Source organism: Gasterosteus aculeatus, chromosome 11 (assembly GCF_964276395.1).
Source record: "Gasterosteus aculeatus chromosome 11, fGasAcu3.hap1.1, whole genome shotgun sequence".
NCBI lineage: Eukaryota > Metazoa > Chordata > Actinopteri > Perciformes > Gasterosteidae > Gasterosteus > Gasterosteus aculeatus.
Window position 1 is genome coordinate 3760446 of NC_135699.1, and position 5216 is coordinate 3765661.

Sequence of the window (5216 nt, forward strand, 5' to 3'; positions counted from 1 at the left end):
CAATAACGACAGCCGCAATTTCCTATGGGCAAACGTTTTGGTCCATCTGTACTTTAAACCCAGTCTGAAGGGTCGTCTTTGTATTTTAAAGCAGATTTCTAAAGATGTGTTTCAGCAGAAGGACCTGCTTGTTTTTTTAACAACAAGGACAGTTTTTTTTTCTTTTTTTCTTATATGAATGGCCACTTTTGAAAACTTGCCTTGATGGTTTAAGAGGATTACATTCCATTTAACTGACATCTTTTCACTCTTAGTAAAATTTGACTATCATTTCCTGCTAAAGTTTTACTTGGAAGGGAGACACCATTCCAGTAAATATCTGCAGATTTAGTAATTGGCAAATACCTGCTTGGATCAGACAAACAGCTTGCTTGACCTTATCGTAGCTTTAAGGCATTAATATGCTTCCATGCAATAACAGTTAGGTTTAGATTTGTGGTTGGGCTTAAAATGAGTACAACTGTGTTAAGCAACAATCACCTGCCACCAACCATCAGCGTTTCATGGCTTAGCACAATTATGCCGACGTGTTTACTTTCATTGTAGTCAGAACAGACTACATGGATTACAAATGCAACGGAAACCAGCTGACCTGAGAGATTCCAGTTTACAGTGGGGATTCTCTAGTACACTAAAAGTACAGTCCAGTACTGCTGAAAACCAGCACTCCTGAATCCTGCAGGTCGTTCATACTCCGGTCCAGCTTTGTCAGGTGAGACAACTTGGTGTCGAGGAATGAGCCCACTTGATCACAGCTGATCCACGTCAGGTTGCAACTAATCAAACTAGAAAAAGAAGAAGTAATGAAGAAAAACAGCAATTTCATCCTCTAGGAGTCTATATTAACCAAAACAATATTGTCAGGTAGTGTTATGTCACTCTTAAAGGACATCCTTCAAACAGATGCCGGTCTGGCTAAATAGAAAGATTACCCGAGGAGTCCCACAGAGAGAAGCTTCAAACCTTCATCCATCAATTGGTTGCGTGTCAGGTCCAGCTCTTTGAGACTGGAGGACGGGCAACTAAGAACTGAAGACAGAACTTCACCACTCTTGCTTGACAGCCCACAGTTACTCAGCCTGAAGGATCATCAATTAAAAATTCTATAAGAATAAAGTTTGATACAATAAGGTCAACTTAAATTCGATGTGGATCTTTATATTAGTTTTGATTGTAAATATTAAATGAACTGTACTCAACTTCTCAACTCTTTTAAGATTTATTCTCGCACGCATGTGAAGCGGCCTGCCACTGCAGTTATACAGCTCCAATCAAAACACAACGCTTTTTTGGAAGACGTTAAGACATTTGAGCTGAGTGGGGGAAATCAGAATTATGTGCAGAGTGATATTTAGTGGAGCAACTTTGAGTGGGTGAGTGGGGTAATGTACAGCTCCGTGAAAGAGAAGCTGAAATTGTCATTGTTCTGGTCACATGCCGTGGCTGTAGCATATTTAATGATAATCCATCAAATAATTATTGAGACTGTGAAATATCAACCAAAAGAACCTACGCGTGGCACTAAAGAAGGAGTCAGAAAAGTTGCAAATCCTCTAGAGTCAATCATCTGTGAAACATTGTCTCTAACAAAAGATACATTTCTATCCGGATCAAAATGGTGCACTGACCACTCCCTTTGCCTTCCCAAAAGCCCCGCTGCTATCTTGGATTAAAAATGCTTATTATTGTTCCAATATGAGTAGTAACATGCAACCTAAACAAGCATAAGTATGAAGGCAGGCCATCGTAATCAGTGCTGTAGTGGTAAAATTAGAGGTGGGTAAACTCTGAATTTTGTGATCATACAGACCTCGACACGATGCGAAGCAACGCAACACAAAGCGTTGCGACTCTGTAAGGCTGTCCTGGCTATATTGCATTATGTTATCAGTAAAAGTCATATACAATCAATGACAATGAATAAATGTGTTAGTCGTTTGTAGTTTATTATATTTAAGAAAACAGTAAAGAAAAGTATGTCAACACAACACAACAACACAATTGCAGATAAAGAACTATCTACATATGGAGTCTCCTTTTTACAGTAGTGCCCAGAGGGCCTCCTTGTCCTCCACGTCAGGTCCTGCCTTGCACAGAGGAGCCATGAACCATGAGCCATGGCTCCTCTGTGCTCCTCTCTCTATTGGACCTGGTGTTTCTCCTCTCATGTGCTCTCTGCATCATTGCCTGTCCTCTCACTGCCTGAAAAAATATGTTGAATTTAAGAGTTTACCAGTTAAGCAGCCTGTCAATTACACTGACAACATGAGTTAAAGGAACACTACTGTACCACCTATGTGATCATAAATAGCCTACACAGCAGGGGGTTTTTCGCATTGAGAAATGACTTGTTTTCTAATCTACGCGTCACCAGGCGTTTTTCTTTTACCGTGCACGACCAGGGAACAACTACTACCCCACCCCCCCCCCCCCCCCCCCGTCGGACCTTCTCGGCCGGTCCACGAAAAATATACTGCAGCCGCAAGGCACTGATTGGATGCTCACAGACTGTAATACAGCGCAGATGAAAATGATTCAGACTACGGCGTTTATATGTTCAACAATAGGAAACGTAGTCTTAGCTGTTTTAAAATTACACCAAGTTTATTTTGGATTATTCCAATGGAAGAATACAAGGCGCAGGGAACTTTGAGGTGCGTAAACGCCACTTATAGGTGCGTAAACGCTATTTATAGGTGCGTACACGCTATTTCCAAATTCTAGAGGTGCGTAAACGGCGTTTACGTGCGTTTACCCTCCACTACAGCCCTGATCGTAACCAACAAAAATAAATAAAAGAGAATCACTGTGACCTACATTGCACTTTTAACCTCTGCTTTTAATTAAACAATTTAAATAAGATTTTAATTTATAATTTTATTTGCTGTTTTTAATTGTCTTTTAATCCCTGCATTTTATTTCACTTAATTGTATGAAATGTTATAATGTGAAGCACTTTGAGTCTGCCTTGTGTATGAAAAGTGCTATACAAATAAAATTGCCTTGCCTTGCCTTGCCTTGAGATAAATCAAGCAGACCTGAGAGTTTCGAGTCTGCATTGTGGATCCTTTATGCCATCCGTGAGCTTTTGTAAATCTTCGCACATTGGATTGTCACTCAGGTCCAGCTCTCTCAGACAAGAGGTCACAGAGCTGAGAGCTGAGGCCAGAGAACGGAAGATTCTCCAAGACAGCTTACAGCCACTCAACCTGAAGATGTCACAGCCAGGGCTTGAAATGTAATATTTACAACATCAAATATGTAAAGGGAGTTAAAGCACGTACAGAGATCGATTGGAGGCTTGAAGCACTGGCAGCAAGAATGTAAACAGCGTTTGATTGTTCTTCTGACAAGAGGTTGACAGCAGTGATGACAAAGCGCTCAATGACATGAAAAGCAGCCAGAAACTGCTGAAAGCTCAAGTGGACAAAGCTGAATTGTTTGTCCTGGTTAAGCCCACAGTCCTCCCTAAAGATCTGCGTGAGCACACTTGCGTAGACAGAACCATCTTCAACAGCAATGCTGCACTCTTTAAGATCTGCTTTACAGAAGATCAGGTTGCCTTTTTGCAGCTGCTCAAACGCCATTTTTTCCAAAGACAGAATCATCTTTCTGGTCTCGATGTTCCGGAGTGGATCCGTCTCAACGCCTTCATGACCATTAACATTTGCCAATTTTGACTGATTTAATAGAAAATGGATATACAGCTCAGTCAAGGTCTTGGGTAGCTCTACTCTTTCTGTGGTTTTCAGAAAATTCCTCCAGAACTGTTGCAGTGATCCAACAGAGGACAGAGATGTGGCACATTACGTGGAGATTTTGTGATGCCTTGATATTGATGATGATTCTGCTGGTCAGCTCCTTATTCCTAAACCTCCTTCTGAAGTACTCGTTCTTTGGATCAGTGAACCCTCTCACCTCTGTCACCATGTCAATGAACCCTTGAGGGATTAGACTGGCTGCCTTGTATGTTGTGGTCACCCAGATGAAAGCAGAAGTCAACAGTTTCCTTTCAATGAGGTTTGTCAATATCACGTCCACTGAAGCTGCGTCGGCAATGTCAGGATCTCGTTGTTGCGGAAGTCCAAAGGAAGTCGACACTCATCCAGACCATCGAGGATGAACACAATCTGGAGTTTATCAAAAGAGGCTATTCCTGCTTCTTTGGTGTCAGCAAAGAAGTGACAAAGAAGTTCTTCCCAGCTGTATTTTTTCTCCCTCAGCAAGTTCAACTCCCGGAAACTGAATGGAAATGTGAAGTAGGTATCGATGTTGACTTTATCTTCGGCCCAATCGAGGGCAAACTTCTGTGTCAAGACTGTTTTCCCAATGCCTACACCTCCTTTTGTCAGTAACGTTCTAACTGATCCATCTTGACCAGATAAGCAATCAATGAGGTCTGCTATGTTGATACCATTTTCCAAATCAACAGTTCCTGTGACGTCCTGTTCTATGTTGACAACCCCAGACTTTTCCTCAGTGTAGATCTCATTTATTATAATCTGCGTACAAGATTTTTTGACTTGCTCAAGCAAATGCTGAAACTTCTTCTTCAGGCTCAATTTTAGTTTGAGCTGGCATTTACTGAGAGCCTCTGAATGAATGGGCAGGAGATGAGATTAATTAGATGCATATTCTAAGTGTAGCAATGCTAACAAGACAATAATAATTACACCTGTCTCTGCAGTACTGTGATCAACAAACTTAGATGTGGCATTTTACAAGTTGTTTTTTTTCCAAGTCCTGTCCGCAACAGACTGGGGCTTTGCATGTGAATACATTAACGTGGCAACATTATTATTCTGTTTGACTGTATTATACTGGAAAATTATACTGTCAATACATTTCATTTTAATTAGAGAATATTTAGCCTTGGACATAGCACTTAGAAAATAGTCTGGTGTTGGGGTTTCTTTCATCTCTATTTGATGAGGATTGTCGGGATCTCCGATCCCCCCGAGTTGGTTGACGAGAAGGATCGCAGCACGTTGATCAATTAAAGTCAAAAAGTTAACATTTACAGTGCATCCGGAAAGTATTCACAGCGCTTCACTTTTTCCACATTGTTATGTTACAGCCTTATTCCAAAATGAATTAAATTAATTATTTTGCTCAACATTCTACACACAACAACCCATAATGACAAAGTGAAAACTGTTTTTTGCAAATTTTTGCAAATCTGTTAAAAATAAAGAACAAAAACATAACATGTACAT

The 5216-nt window shown here is 40.6% G+C and overlaps 1 pseudogene; it reads right to left on the bottom strand.

The window, feature by feature from the left end:
- The window catches only part of LOC144384631 (NACHT, LRR and PYD domains-containing protein 9-like), a 6877-nt pseudogene extending 2160 nt beyond the window's left edge, over positions 1-4717 (bottom strand).
- Between the last annotated feature and the right edge of the window lie 499 nt (positions 4718-5216).